Here is a 17,303-nt window from a genome sequence, read left to right as displayed (position 1 = left end):
GTCTTTTCAAGTTCCAAGTGTGACTTATCTTTTCAATCTCTTTAGAGAAGAAAGATGTGTAAGTAGTAGTTATATTCCTATGTTCAAAATAGTAAGATGTATTCTCTTTCTTTTATACTTTGAACATCTTGCTTAAAAAATCCTTTCCTCCACCTATTAACTAATCAAATAATGTTAAAGATCATAAAAGCCTGCTGTGTTCTAATTCCTCCATTTTCTTTTTACATATTTCATTGATTTGTTTGACTAGCACAAATACATCCCATATTGAGAATAGAATGCTCCTTCTACATGCTTATAACATGAATATGTTACAAATTACCAGGGTTCTCAGGGGAAATTAGTTCTACTTTCTAACTATTATCGAAAAGATTGCTTAAAATCATTTACTTAAAATTAACCCAAATAATTTTGGCTCTCTTTAAAAAAAGAAAAAGAAAAAAGAAATCCTTTCCTACCCTGAGGCCGTGAAGATAATTTTCAGCATTTTCTTCTAACAGTTTGTAAGTTTGTCTTTTACACCAAATCTTTTATCTTTCTGAAATTGATTGTTGTGCATGGTATGAGGTAGAGTTTTATATATATAAATAAATATATATATATATATATAAATAATATACTTATAGAGAAAATTCCTTTTCTTCACTTTTACCTGAAATTATAGTTCTGTCATATACTACCTATGCTTTTACTTAAAATAGTATCATCTAAATAAGGCACTTGAAGAGTTCATATTTATTGTGGATTGTATCTTTCAGGCCTCTTTCAAATCAATACTATTGGAATATATTTCACGTTGTACTATATATAATCTTTGTCCTTTTCACTTGACATATGTTCTTAACATTTTCCCACCTTTCTACCCAGTCTTTCTAAACATTAATTTAATGAAGCCATAAGAGTCTTCTATGGGATGAACGTGACTCCTGCCAAATTTATATATTAAAGCCCTAACTCCCATTGTGGCTGTATTTGGAGATGGGGCCTCTAAAGAAGTAATCAACGTTAAATGAGGTTATAACGGAGGTCTCTGATCTTTATCAGTTTAGTGTTTTCAAAATAGGCAAAAGAGAGCTTGTGTGCTGTCTGTCTCTCTTTCTGTTTATGCCACATGAGAACACAGTGAGAACAAAACCCATCACATACAGGGTAGAGAGCTCTCATCAGGACCCAAACTGGCTGGCACCTTGATCATGGACTTCCCAGCCTGCAGAGCAGTGGGAAACTAATTTCTGTTGTGTAAGCTTCCCAGCCTGTGGTATTTTGTAAAGACAACCCAAACAGACTAATCCAGACTTTCAGGATTCTTTTAAGTGTTATTAAGTCCTTTGGTACAACAGATAAAGCTACATTGTGCCACAGTAAGTATACATTAAGATCTTTGTGTTACCTTACATGATAAAGTTCCAGGAACAGATTTAGTAAGTCAAAGGACCAAGAGTATTTATAGCTTTTTAAAACATTTTGCCATATTGTTTTCCCAAATGATTATATCATTATAAATATGTAAGCAGTACTAGGGCATGTCAATTGCACATTAAATTCAGAGACTTGGTTATAACTATTTTAATATGATAATGAGATTAGTATAATGGTACCTATTGCTTTGATTTTTAATTTACCACTCATATTCTTAATGTTCAGTTGCTCCTTAACTCCAGAGGCTGATTCTGCGGCTCTTAGCAAAAAATCTCTTTTGATTCACAGAGCTAATTCTGTATATATACATTTTGTTCAGTCATAGGACATCTTTACAATGCTTAAAAACAAGTAATATACTATTATATATACAAAAATAAATTCAAGGATACAAGTTTATCCAGTAACTTAAATGTCATTAGCTCAGGGGAAAAAAAGGGAGGTGGGGGAGGCAGGAAAGGAAAAGGCTGCATTTTAAGGCACATATACACATGAAAAAATACTGATAACTGGAATTTAAAAAAATACTTAAAACCATATGTATAACACATAAATACATACATATTAAAGTAACCATTTAACTAAAAATCTGTATCAACCAGTGGCTTTAATGTATTATTTTAGAAGAGAGGCTAGTACCGAATACCTTACCTACAATCACACAATAACTAAAACTAAAAGCTAGTTGGTTACTTTAATAGACATTTGGTCTCTTTTCATTATTTAAGAAAAGAGACATTTTCTGAAATATGGCTTTTAAGCTTTCAATTTGTAGGTTTCAGAATCAGGACAGCATGAATCGCTGAGAGCCAATTACTACAAAGCAGTAGTATTCACATTTCTTTAATGTTTCCACTAACCTTATTTCTCATGTGAGCAAATTTGCTCAGAATTGGAGGCCATGATCGGACTGGCTGTCAGAGTGTCCCTGTGTCTCTCGCTAATTTCAAGCTCTATTGAACAGTGCTGTTGCAGCAGGACCAGTGTGCAACATTAGTAGCAGCCCTGGCATGACTTGGGGATAATCTTCAAGAAATTTGTGGATGTTGCTAATTAAAGGGAAAAACGTTAGCAGGGTTTTTTTTTTTTTTCCTTTTGTTTGTTTCGCTTTTGTTTGATAAACTAGTTTGCTGTGGTACAGCTCATTGCTACAAATAATAGCAATGGCCAGTGGGTATTATAAATGCAGGTGGAATGTTATTCCATAAATAGAAAGAATAAACTAACAGAAATCATGCACCACTAAACTTGTCTAAGAGACAACAAATGTATTTTTCAAGCTGTTTTCAGTCTCCCTAGAGGTCTCTCTTTCATGGACCCACTATCCCACTAAAGAAAGGCAATCTAGATGGAATCTTCCACTTCTTTACCTGAAATCTTCCTTGTTTCCTGTAAGCATCTAGTCTATGACCCCAGCTCCACTGAAATAGTCTTTGTGAGTTTACCAGTGAACTCCTAGGGATTCAATTCGAATGAGAACATTTCAATCCCTTTTTTTCCCTTTAACTTTTTTTTTCAAAATGTGTATTTCTTAACTATTACTTCTGAAAAAAACTATATATATATATATATATATATATACTTAGCCTATTATCCTATTTTTGATAATTTTCTTTTAACTGTGGCTTTTACTTTTTTAGACTCTGTGAGTTCTTCTTCCTTCATCCACTCAGTAAATTCAGATTTTCCTAGGTTTCTTCCTTGTAGCTTTTCTCTTCTTGGCCTTTGTTTTATCCCCCTACTAATCTCATTCCTTTTTAATGACTTTAACTACCACCTGGATGCTTATAACTTAGACATGTATACTTCTCCTGTACTGCTCTCTGAAGACACTAAGCTATATTTTTACTTGCTGTTTAACCTCTGCACCTCTATCAGTATTTATACTAACAGACATCTCAAACTCAGTAAGTTTTAGAAATCTGTTTGGCAATATATATTAAACCTGAACAAAGGTATGTTCTCTGATCCAGAATTCCACAACCTCATGTAGACTCCACGGAAATAGATGCAAATAGACACCATAAGACATCAATAGGAATGTTAATAGTATCATTCTTTATAATAGCCCCACTGAAAAACCCTAACGATAGTAAAATAGGTATATTAATTTGAATAAATTATAAAATGGAATACTGTATAGCATTGCAAACCAATAAAATGTTAGAAGTCCGGGTACTGTTTCTCTTTGAGGAGGAATATGGGTAGTCGGGAGAAGTTACAAGTGGCTTTCTGCGGGAATGACAGTATACAGTGTTCTCTGTATTGATCTGGATTCTGGCTACAGATACGGCCCCATGGTGAAAATTGATCAAGCTGTATGATTATAAATTGTGCACTCTTCTATGTATCCTTTATCCTTCACAAAATATTTCATAACATCACTTTACAAATGATAAAATTCTCCCTCACATTATCACAAGGATAACTTTTAAAATATATCTAATCCTGATGCTGTCTTGCATAAAATCCTTCAGTGTTTTCCAATTGCCTTCAGATTGAAAAGTCAAATACCTGAGCATGGAATAAATGGTGGTTTATGATTTAGCTTCTGCCTAGATCTAGCCTCATATTTAACCATGTTTTGGCCGTATCAAACCACTTTTTCTTACGTCCTTTCATTTTTTTAAATTTTTCTCAAAATTATTTTTACAGATTCATTTTTAATGTTTATGTGTAAAAACTCAAACATTACTTGATTCATGAGGCAGTGAGCCATCTTCTCCTTTACATTTCTATGCTATTCTCTGTGTACCTCTTCTGTAGCATCTACTTAATAATTATTATTCCTTTTATAATAGGAATGATAAAAAATGCGTAGGGCAGGGCAATGGAGAGGAAAGTCTTATACCAAGGAGTATACATTAAAAATTAAAAAATATACTATTTTGCAAGATTTTGCAGACTACATTATGTATGACCTATTTTAAAATTGAAAAAAAAGAGTTCTCAAGAAATTAGTATAGGTATTAATTTAAGGTTTCTAAAACTGAATGAAATGGCTAAATTTGCAGCTCAACTAAAATGATTATTTAGCTTCTGATAATTATCAGTATTCGTACAGTAGCCTCGAGTCCTCTTTATTGAGACAAACCTCTTTGTTTTCTAACCTACTGACTTTTTTGTTTACAGTTTTATTTGTTTCCAGAACTTTGCCTCAGAACATGGATGGCTGTTGTATAATAAAGTAAGTAGCTATTCTTTATGTCTGGTTCTTGGGAGGGAACCTCTAAACCCTTGGATATCCTGGTGATAGGGATGTCTTTGTTCAGGTGGGACTCTAGGGCCACATTGAGTTTATGCTAATGAGGTGACTTATGATTGGCTCTTAGATTACTTAGTTAATAACATGACTCATGATGGGGGCACACTACCACAGAAAGACCAAAGCGAGTAAAGGATTGGGGCTTTGAGCCATGGGATACCAGTCTGTCCTCTGGTGGCGGGGGGACTGGAGCTTAAATTCAACCACTTTGATCAAAGATTCAATAAGTCATGACCACATAGTAAAATCCCAATAAAACCTCTGGTCACCATAGTTCAGATATGCTTCTTTGTTGGTGATACACAAAAAAGTGAGAATAACGTGTTCTGAGGACATGGAAGCTTCTCCTTTGATACCCTCTTTGAGTTTTACCTTTGGGTCTCTTCTTTTGAATGACTGTTATTTGCATTCCTTCTAATCTGTAGTTGTTAAGTATAGTTCTTTCCTGAGTTCTCTGAGTCAGTCTAGCAAATTTTTGGACCTGAGGGGTTAGTGGGAAATTCCAAGTTTGTAACCTGTTGGTCAGGGCACAAGTGACCTAGAACTCAGAGCTTGTGGCTGGTGTCCGAAGTGATGGCAGTCTTGTGGGGGACTGTACCATTAACCTGTGAAATTTGACCTAGTTCAAGGTAGTTAGGGTTGGAATTGCTTTTCAGTAGCAAACCAAAATGTGTGCCTGGAAGAAGCTTACATAAATAAAATATATATTTCTTTCAATGTGGTAAATACAATAGCACATACTGGTCATTTAATGGAGGCATCTGAAACATAGTTTCCATATGCAATTGTGAACTCAGTATTGCCAGTACTTCGAATTGTTAAGGAAAGGAGCAAATGTTTACTTTTATGTGAAATCTCATATCTTTTAAATTACATGTTGTCATATAATTAAAAATGTGTGTTGGGCCAAAGAAATCAAAACTGGCTCAATATAGTGCTTCTACAGATATTGTATATCCTCAGTCTTAACAATTTACAGACTCTGAAGTTTAAGGTAGGGAGGGAAGGAGGCAAGAAATGAAGGAGTAAAGAGAGGGAGGACAATATATGTATGTGTATGTATGACTAAAACATTATGCTGTACACCAGAAATTGATGCAACATTGTAAACTGACTATACTTCAAAAAAGAAAGGGAGGGAAAGTGTGCTCACTTGGAAGGAAAATGTCTAGCCCTTGAAAATCTGGTAAGTTATATTTCTAAAATATACCCTGCAAATTCTAGTTTTAGCTTCAAGATATAAATAACCTGGAAGTCATAATACCTGTCATTACAACAAGAAAAGGCTAAATAAACTGAAAATCAACTACTTTTTCTGGATGCATCTGAGTTGTTGGGGAAGACTGTTACCTGGAAGTCTTGAGAGACAGGTGAATACCTGCAGTCACAGGCAAGATCTGCCTTCCAGGTTTAGAAGCTGTTAGAGCCATAAACTTATAGGAATACTTAAATAATAATCTTGACAAATTACTGGGCATTGAGTATGGATCAGCTTAAGACTAAGAAATTCCTGGGGCCACATCTTACAGGGGACCCATACTTGCATGTAGTTTACTTCTAGGAAGCTCACGAGGTTCACACAAAGAAGTTCTAACTCTAGCAGGTGGAGATGAAAAGTAATCATTGTAAAGTATATACCCAGAATATTGTCCATAAAAGCCTACTCTCCAAGGACAAAGAATTACCAGAGGTATATCTCTGCTTTAAGAGCAGAACTTGAAGCTTTATCTCCATCCCACTCTAGCTTCCTCTATCCTTTGTGTCTCATCTAAGGGGATAAAAGGCTATATCACTGGAGCAACACCTGTGAAGCTCACAGACCTAGGACATAGGACCACCAAAAGACAGATTAAATCATAAGATTATAGACAGTTTATCCTCCCCCAATTCTTACCACCATGCCAACAGGGCTCTAGTGTAATAAAAATTGATACAACAGAAGAGTGGTGAGACTTAGCCTCTATTTATGGAGGAGACAAAGACAAGGCCACTAAAGGAATTTGAAGTTTCTATAATCTACAACTACAGAAATAGTAGACACAGCCCAATTCCTAACAAGAGTAACATAAAACCTATTACCCAATGTGATCTGTCTGTCTTTCAATGAAATTTACAAAGCATGCCAAAAGGCAAGAGGAAATAGTCTGAAGAGAAAAAGAAAACATCAGAACCAGACTCATATATGATACTTATGTTGGAATTAACAGATAGAGAAATTAAAATAACTATGACAAATATGTTAAGAGATCTCCCGCAAAAAAGTAGACAACATGCAAGAACAGATGGTTAATGTAAGCAAAGAGATGTAAGTTCTAAGAAAGAATAAAAAGGAAATGCTAAATTGAAAAAACTGTAATGGAAATAAAGAATTATTTCGATAGACTTATCAGTAGACTGACTATGCTCCAGGAAAGAATCTATGAACTTGAAGATAGGCCAATAGAAACTTCCTGAACTGAAATGAAAAAAAAAAAACTTATGAAGGAAACTGAAAAGAACACCTAAGAACTATGAGGCAATTTCAAAAGGTGCATCATACACCTAATTGTAGTACCAATAAGAGAGGAAAGAATTTGGAAGAAATATGTGAAGTTAAACGGCTGATAGTTTTCCAGATTAATGACAGGCACCAAACCAGACATGCATGAGTGTCAGAGAACACCAAACAGGTTAAATAGTTAACAAAGTAACAAAAGTGATAACTAGACATAGTATATTCAAACTGCAGAAAGCCAAAGACAGAGAGAAAATCTTGAAAGAAACCAGAGGGAAAGCAGCATACCCATAGAGGAACAAAGATAAGAATTAGGTCAGACATCTGAATAGAATACAATCAAGAAGAGAGTAAAGTGAAATAGTTAAATAGCTAAAAAAAAAAAAAAAAAAAAAAAAAAGCAACCTAGAATTCTATATTCAGTGAAATTATACTTCAAAGTGAAGTAGAAGTAAAGACTTCCTCAGACAAACAAAAACAGATAATTAACCTGAGAACTGCCTGAAAAATTGTCAAAATACATTATTTTGGGAGAAAGAAAATGATACAGGTCAGAAACTAGGGTTTACATAAAGAGTGTAGGAGAAGGAATAAGTGAAGGTAAAATCAAATCTTTTACTCTTCTTATTCTTTAATGATGAAAATATAACTATTTAAAGTAACAGTATTAACAATGTACTCATGTATTCAGTAACCATAATATCCAGATAAGTGAAATTAGTACTAACAGTACCCTAAGGGACAAGAGGGAAGAATTAGAGATGCTCTATTATAAATGCAGCTTACATGTAAAATGGTATAATGTTATTTGCACATTGACTTAGATTAATTAGAAATATATATTGAAAACTGTAGGGCAACCACAGAAATTTTGAAAAATATAACTGATATGCTCAAAAAGGAGCTAACTGGGATGTGAAATTCTCAACTAAAACCAGAAGAAGTAATCAAAGAGGTGGGGGAGAAAGAACAAATTTAATGAGCAGGAAACAATTATAAACATGACAGATAATTATCCAACAATATAAATAATCACAAAATTTGAAAGGTCTAAATGTACTAATTAAAAGAGATTGTCAGAGTGGATAAAAAAGAGTCAACTCTATGTTGTCTACAATAAAGCCATTTTAAATATAAGGTATCAGATATATTAAAAGTAAAGTTCTATAAAAGTATGTGATGCTAACATTTATCAAAAAAGCTGGAGTAGGTATGTTAATTTCAGACAAAGCAGACTTGGGGAAGAAGAAAAACAATTCAGACATAAAGAAGAACATTATATAATGATAAAGGAATGAATTCTCCAAGAAGAGCTAACAATCGTAAGGTATAAAAATCAAAACAGAGGGTCAAAATATCTATGACAGAACTGCAAAGAGAAGTGGGCAACTCCACTATTATGGTTAGATACTTCAGCACCATTCTTACAGTAATTGACAGTTCAATGAGGGGGAAAATTGGTGAAGATACACTTAACCTGAAAAATATATTCTCTGTATGTAATTACTTGTGTATGTATTTCCACCATCATTTGTTCTCTATCTATATGAATATTTCATAAAAGTTTAAGTAACTGGAGTGAAAGACATTTTAACCAGGCAAAAGACGTATTTTATTCTGGCTTTGATTATAAAAATATACATAATGTTTTTAAAGGTGTAAAAAAGCTGTTGTAATGATAGTGATGAAGATTATATATCAAAAACAAAGATTATTATCAAAAAATCTAGAGGTAATCAGTACTAGATATTCTCAGTGACACATAGATTTTATAGACATATACTTAATGCTATTAAAGCACTTATTATTTAATTTTGTATAAAAACTAATTTTATTTATTTTTCATTGAAGTATAGTTGATTTACAATGCTGTGTTACTTTCTGGTGTACAGCAAAGTGATTTAGTCATATACATAATCACATTCTTTTTCATTATAAATTATTACAAGATACTGAATACAGTTCCCTGTGCTATACAGTAGGTCCTTGTTGTTTATTTTGTATGTAGTATTTTATATCTGCTAATTCCAAACTTCTAATTTATCCCCTCCCCTTTCCCCTTTGGTAACCGTAAGTTTGTTTTCTATGTCTGTAAGTCTGTTTTTGTTTTGTGAATAAGTTCATCTGTTCCATTTTTTTAGATTCCACATATGTGATAGCATGTATTATTTGTCTTTGTCTGACTTACTTCACTTAGTATGGTAATCTCCAGGTCCATCCATGTTGCTGCAAATGGCATTATTTTATTTTTTATGGCTGAGTAGTATTCCATTATATATCTATATATCTGTATCTCACAACTTCTTTATCCAGTCATCTGTCATGGGACATTTAAGTTGCTTTCATGTCTTGGCTATTGTAAATAGTGTTGCTATGAACATTGGGCATGTATTTTTTGAGTTGAAGTGTTCTTTGGTTATATGCCTAGGAGTGGGATTGCTGGATCATATGATAACTCTATTTTTAGCTTTTAAGGAATCTCCATACTGCTCTCCATAGTGGATGCACCAGATTACATTCCCACTAGCTGTGTAGTGTTTCTTTGTCTCCACACTCTCTCAACCATTTATCCTTTGTGGAATATACAGTGGAGAAAAGACAGTCTCTTTGGCAAGTAATATTGGGAAAGCTGTACAGCTGCATGTAAATCAATGAAATTAGAACACTCCCTCACACCATACATAAAAATAAACTCAAAATGGCTTAAACACTTAAATGTAAGACACCATAAATCTCCTAGAAGAGAACATAGGCAAAACATTCTCTGATACAAATTGTAGCAATGTTTTCCTAGGTCAGTCTCCCAAGAAAATAGAAATAAAAGCAGAAATAAACAAATGGGACCTAATTAAACTTAAAAGCTTTTGCACAGCAAAGGAAACCATAAATAAAACAAAAAGACAACCTACAGACTGGGAGAAAATATTTGCAAATGGTGTAACTGACAAGGGCTTAACTTCCGGAATATGCAATCAGCTCATACAACTCAATAACAAAAAAAAATAACCCAGTCCAAAAATGGACAGAAGACCTAAACTGACGTTTCCCAATGAAAATATACAGATGGCCAATAGGCACATGAAAAAAATGCTCAGTATTGCTAATTATTAGAGAAATCAAAACTACCTCACACCATCAGAATGACCATCATTAAAAACTGCACAGATGATGTTGTAATTTTAAATGTTATAATTTTAACCCATTTTTAACTCAAACACCTGATTTCTAAAGCAATTTCTGTTTTTTTGGCGTCTTAGAGAAATTATTGTATTATATTGCCATATGTTATTCAGAGTAAGTAATATTATCTCTCATGTTTGGTGATTTCATTGGTTTAACACAAGAGAAATTTAATTGTTATTTTTACTGTATTCTAAGGCAGGTCAGACAGCTGTCTTAGGCAGCCCTCCTCTAAATGTTAACCAGAGACGCAGACTATTCATTTAGTAATTTTGGTGCCAGATGTATGAATTGGGTTAGAGAAGAAATAAAAAGTTGTGGGAGATTACAAGCAGCAGCCATCACCGTGCCCATATTCCTTCGATTAAAACTCAAATACATTGTCTCCGTTAAATGCTCAAGTTTGGTAGATACATAGCATTACCTCTGCAACATAAATATATCAGAAAATTACTATAATAAATTGCAGCCTACAAAGAAGGAAAAGCAGTACAATGGAGAAGAGATAGGCTTCAACAAATGGTGCTGAGACAACTGGATTTCCATGTGCAAAAAAATGAATCTAGACACAGACCTTACACCCTTCTCAAAACTTAAGATGGATAAATAACACACAAAATACAAAAATAATAAAACTTCTAGAAGATAACATAGGAGAGAATCTGGATGACTGGATTTGGTAATGACTTTTAACATGTAACACCAAAGGCACAATCCATGGCAAAAGAATTGATAAGCAGAACTTTATTAAATTTAGAAAGTTCTGTTCTGCATAAGACAATCTTAGGAGGACGTCAAGACAAGCCACAGACTTGGAAAAATATTGCAAAAGATATATTTGATAAAGGAGTTATCCAAAATATAAAAAGAGCTCTTAAAACTCAGTAAGGTCACAAACACCCCAATTAAAATGGGCTAAAGACCTTAATAGACACCTCCCCAAAGAAGCTACAGACATCATAAATAAGTACTTATGAAAATGTTGCAAGTTGTGTGTCATTATCAAAATGCCTATTAAAACAATGAAATACTACTATACACTATTAGAATGGCCAAAGTCCATAACATTGACACCACCAATGCCAACAAGGAGGTGGAGCAAGAATTCTCACAGAGTGCTGGTGGGAGTGTAAATGGTACGGCCCCTTTGAAAAGCAGTTTGGTGGTGTCTTATAAAACTGAACATACTCTTATAACACAGTCCAAGCAATTGCATTCCTTGGTGTTTACTCAGAGGAGTTGAAAATGTATATCAACACAAAAATCTGCACACAGATATTTGTAACAGGTTTAAAAAATTTTTGTTGTGGAAAAATATATATAACATAATATTTACCATGTTAACCATTTTCACACATAGAGTTCATTGGCACCATTGTGACAATCACTATCATCAATCTCCAGAACTTTTTTCTTCTTCCCAAATTGAAAACCTGTACCCATGGGAAAATAACTTCCCATTCTTATTCTCCTATCTCCTGGAAACCACCATTCCACTTTCTAAACACATAAGTCTATGAGTTTGACGATTCTAGATACCTCATATAAACGGAATCGTACAATGTGTGTCTTTTTTGATGAGTTCATTTCACTTGGCATGATGTCCTAAAGGTTCATCCACATTGTAGTGTGTGTCAGAATGCCATTCCTTTTTAAGGCTGAATAATATCCCCGTATATGTATGTATTACATTTTGTTAACCATTCATCTAAGGATGGACACTTGAGTTGCATCCATCTTTTGGGTGTTGTGAATAGCTTATAGCAGCTTTATTCATTATTGCCAAACCTTGGAAGTATCCAAGATGCCATTCAGTAGTGAATGCATAGTAAACTGTGTTATATCCAGTCAATGGGATATTATCCAGCACTAAAAAGAAATGAATTACCAATCCATGAAAAGATGTGGATGAAACTTACATTCATATTGCTAAAAGAAGTCAATCTGAAAAGGTTAAATACCATTTGATTTCAACTGTATGACATTCTAGAAAAGACAACACTGTGGAGATAGTAAAAAGATCAGTGGTTGCTAGGAATTAGCAGGAAGGTACGCATAGGCAGAGCACAAAGAATTTTTAGGGCAGTGAAGATACTCTGTGATTCTGTAATGGTGGTTACAAGTCATTATACATTTGTCCAAGCCCAAAGAATGTGTTAACACTAAGAGTAAACCCTAATGTAAAATACTGATCGGGGTGAAAATAATGTGTCAGTGTAGGTTCATCAGTTGTAACAGAAGTAACCACTTTGGTGACAGATGTTGATAATAATGTAGGCTATGTATATGTGAGGACAGGGGCCATATAGGAAATCTCTGTACCTTCCTCTCAGTTTTGCTGTGAACCTAAAGCTGCTCTACAAATTAGTCCATTAGAAAAAAAAAATCAGTCTTATCTTTTAAGTAACACTGTTTTACTTGTAAACTGAACCAGAATTTCTAATTCATGCTAGTTTGAAAGTATTAAAAATTCCAGTCTTACAAATAATCTAAGTTTAGATTAAAAGATAGAATATATAATTTGAAGGCATTTTAATTTAATCTCATAAAACAACCTTAAAAATAACTGCCAAACTTAAATTTTATTACATAAATTTTGTGACCTATTAGGTAATGTTTACAAGCTTTTTGCACAATGCAGTAGACTAGCATCAGATACAGGAGTAACTCTTCCAGTGTTCCCCCTGAAACCGAATCATAAGTCAAAAGCATTGATCATTTCCAAACTTATAATAATCTACAAATATTATTATTTAATTTTTTTCTCTGGCAGGAGTTTTTTAAACATTGTTTTTCCTTTCTCCATATGCAGCATCAGTTTACAAGTATTTTTAAAAATATTCTTTGACTCCAAAAACATTTATAAATTGATTGATTTGCAGTGAGTTTGCTGTCAAAGTTCAGGATTATGCTGCTTTATCAAATTTTAGAAAGTTTATTTCTCTAGCTCATGTAATAGTTTCCTTCTTGAAAACTAAAATCTGTTTTCACAATCTGTTTATCGCCAAATTAAAAAGATTTCCTGCAATTTTGGTCTTTTTTTTTTTTTCAAATTATGACAGCAGTAGAAAGAGATGAAGATGTGCCAGCCATATTACCACTTACTATAATATTCCCAGCCTATTTACATGTAATTCCCTGCCTATTTACATATAATTCCCCAAATTATATTTAGATACTGAAACAAAATGTTATTAAAGAAAAAGTGAAGTTTTAATGTAATTGATTTTAAATTTGTGCAAACTGATAGTTTTTTGCCCAGCTTAAATGACTGGCAAATCTCTTTAAAACAGCCAATCTGAAATGAGCTCTCCATTATGAAAAACAGGTCATTATTTGAGCACTGCAGCAGGGTAACAGATAATAATGAAGGGTCAGAATCCACTTTCCTCAAAATAATGTGTTTGCCTTAATGAGAATGGCTAACTTACTAGCAATGACATTTAATATAATTTGGAACATTTGATTAGCACATTTACATTTAGTAAATAAATATGTATAGTTTTCCTGTTGAACGTACAATTTTTATACAAATATTTTAAAAAATATGTTAAAGTCTCTACTGAAGTTCATATTATAGAACTAATACAAGAGAAAGGCCAAAAAACAAAGGAAAGAAATGGAAGTTTTATAGAGATTAGAATTGACATGCCCTTCAACTGTTAGAGTTCACTTTTCTTTTAGTTAAAAAGAGTCATTTGAATAAAATACATAAATATTAAAAAGGCAATTATACTTTGTTACCAGGACGACAGAAATGAAGCACATGATAAAATAATGGGAATAATTTACAGCTCAGTGGGACAACCATAGAGACAATAATCTAATGGTAAAAGCACATTTATTTAAAAAGAAAATAAGATCTCTTATCTAAGCCCATCTTTAATTTCAACATTAGTGCACCAGATGATAGTAAAGAACACCACATTTCAAATCTTTCAAAGACGTTTTCAGTAATTCATGGGTGGTTAGGAAGTAACATAACTCCTTTAATGCAAAGAGATTCCCCTGAATAAACTAGCAATTCACTTCCACTTAGGAAGAAAATGCTTTTGCTTCCTGAGAAACCCTTTGATGTTCTGTAATAAGTGATTGGTCCATGCAAAAATCTCTTAGACTGCAGGTAGGTCTGACCCAACTGTTAAAATTCCTCAGCTACAGTTACGAGTGTGTAGTATGAACACCCAAATACAATAACCTCCCCAGCTGAGCCTCAGAAGTTAGAAAATACTTTCAGCCTACGTGAAAAGGGTACATTTAAAACTAGCTTAATCTGCCATCGCTTCTGATGATAGCTGATAAATATTTTGAATAAGAATTTAGTAGTCTGGGAAATGTGATTCATTTGTAATTCAAGACCAGATGAGTATCACATAAAACTAATATCAAGAATAGAATTTCAAAAAGATGACTGGAACTATAATAGATCTATCATAATGTATGCTTATCACTTTAGTCAATAATGCAATCTGCATTGGACTGGGGTACTTCTGATAAAGTTTGACCACAATTACATGACAAAAGTTGGCATCCTCACATATCTCAAGTAGCCATAGTAATGTAAAGAGAACTCATACTTTGTACCTTGGAGAATTTATCCAGTTCTGAAAATGTGTTGAGGGAGGGAAGAATGGATTGTGAATGAGATTGGTAAGCATTTTTCTATTTATGCGATCATTGGCTGTATTTTGAATAGAGACAAATGGCTGCCCAATTTTCAAGCCATTATTAACCCTTAAAGAAGGAATTTAGCCAGAAGCAAATACAGTTGAAGTTCACAAGTATGGACAGAAGATGAGGGCTGCACGAAGAGGGGTGCTTATTTTAGTGATGATGCACTTGAGATTATTTTTTTGATCTACCTCTGGGGTCCCACAGAGAAAAAGAGCTGCAACAAAAGTAGGCAAAATGAAAGAACTTCATCACTTTATGTCAGTGTAAGAAAATAAGAAAAAAAATTAGTTCTATTGTGTGGACTGGCAATGGACGGCAACATAATTCTTCAAGGTAGGGTCGGATATGGGGGGAATGTGTTCTACTACTTGAGCTCAGTATCTATCCACATAAAATCCCTATAACATTAGAAACAGGAGAAATTAACCTGGATGGTCTGATAGTTCGAGAGCCTGGGAATCAGCCTCAGGAGTAACAGAGGCTAGCATGGTGGTGATGAAACACCGTGCAGGAGTGGCAGACAAGACGTGGCTGTGGTAGAAGAAAATGTAACTCGTGATCTTTGGAGAGGCCTTGCAAAACCCTGCTGACCCACCAGAACCTGAATGGAAAGATGTAAATGGCACAGATTTCAGAGACTCAGAGAATGGGGTCTGTTGTTATTACAACTTCGCTCTATCATCAGACTAGTGTGGCCAGGAGTGAGAGTAATGTGAGGTAATGTACACTTTCAGAGCACTTCCGTTCTTGAATATTCTGGGGCTTTGTAAATTTTAGACAAGTTAATTTAAATAGCCACTGTCAATGTATAAATACTTATCAGAAATAACCACCAATTTTATTGATGGGCTTCAGTGTACATTAGCACATTTGATCTTGATAACAACACTTATAAGATAGGTATTAATGTCTCAGTCTCTCAAATGAAGCGAAAAGAGGTCAGGTAGTTTGTCACGGTAGAAGTATACCCATTAGACAAATCTATGGCTGATACTGATGTCTTTGTTCTGTTACACCATGGAACCACAGAGAAGCCTAGAAAAAAATTCCATCACTGTTTGCAAAAATCAATATTTATAATTCCATGTGAATACATAGGACATAAAGAAAAAGGCTATTTTTGCTTTAGAAATTATTTTATTTCCTTCTTTTTATGTTTTCTCATCAAAAGCTTGAAATGTGAGAACAGCTAATACAATCCTGGCTGACCTCAAGATCCTATAGGATTATTTTGTGATTTGACTTTCATGAACAAAGAACCAGTGAAAAAATACAAAACAAATCAACGGACGTGCAATGGTGCTGACAAGTCTCTTGCCTGGCTTCCTACCCTTAGGAGACTGTCATCCCATTTCATTGTCAGTTTATAAACATCATTGCTAAGTGGAAAGCAGAGATAATTCATTCAGTTCACTTAGGAAAACCTTGAACTTCAGGTCATCTAAACCAAATCTGTTTAAACCTCAGAAGTAATGAGAGAGCAGACATAAAATTACAGAAAATTCTAATGCTATTTTCATCTCAGGGAGTTCAGAATTACATTATGCAGGGAATATGATTAGCTCCACTGAGTTCCACCCTAAGTATCATGTTAGAAGTGTAGGATTTATCATTAGCATAAATGGAACAAAAGCACAAGCCTGAACTAAAGTATCTGCAACATTGCCATCAATGGCCACTGAGAAAGAAAGAATCTTGCAAGGGACTGACAGGTGGTTAAAAGTCAGAGGAAGTGATGAAAGCTATAATTAAAACCATAAGCTGTAAGTAAAAGAGCATGTAAACTGCAGAGTTGGTTAGTTCATGGGTGAAGGAACACGGAATAATTATATCACACTAAATGAAGAACTCCTGCTTCTTTGCAGGCTCAGGCTAGGACAGATAAGGAAACTCCCCAACAGGAGCCAGGAAACCATTTTCTGTTCAGTCTGACCTGATTCACTGCTTGATTTCTAGTAACTTAAATTTCCTACATTTCTCTTTCCTGTACATTTGGATTGAGACAAATCATGTCTCCTTCACAGAAATCTGGGAGAGACCAGTAAAATAAAATAGTTGAATAAATATTTGGAAGAAAGACAATTCAGTAGAACTAAATTTTCATTGGAGTAGCAAGGCATGGTGAAAAATGCCGAGAGTCTAAAGTAGAAAAAACTGAGGTTTGTGTTTTCTTCCTAGTCTTAATCAGAAGCCTACATTTGAGGAAAACACTTACCTTCCTAGAACCTCGGTTTCCTCATATGTAAGGTGCAAATAAGGGTAGATACGGTT

The 17,303-nt window shown here is 34.0% G+C and overlaps 1 long non-coding RNA gene across 1 annotated transcript in view; it reads left to right on the top strand.

Annotated features, from left to right (window-relative positions):
* LOC141578483 (uncharacterized) overlaps positions 1–17,303 on the top strand; it is a 186,787-nt gene that overhangs the window by 57,525 nt on the left and 111,959 nt on the right. Inside the window, exon 3 of the long non-coding RNA XR_012508869.1 lies at positions 4,552–4,606. This is a non-coding gene — a long non-coding RNA (uncharacterized LOC141578483). The remainder of the gene's footprint in view (positions 1–4,551; positions 4,607–17,303) is intronic.

This window comes from Camelus bactrianus, chromosome 8, assembly GCF_048773025.1.
Source record: "Camelus bactrianus isolate YW-2024 breed Bactrian camel chromosome 8, ASM4877302v1, whole genome shotgun sequence".
Taxonomy (NCBI): Eukaryota; Metazoa; Chordata; class Mammalia; order Artiodactyla; family Camelidae; genus Camelus; species Camelus bactrianus.
Note: the sequence above shows the minus strand (reverse complement) of the source record. Positions and strands in the feature narration are given on the sequence as shown.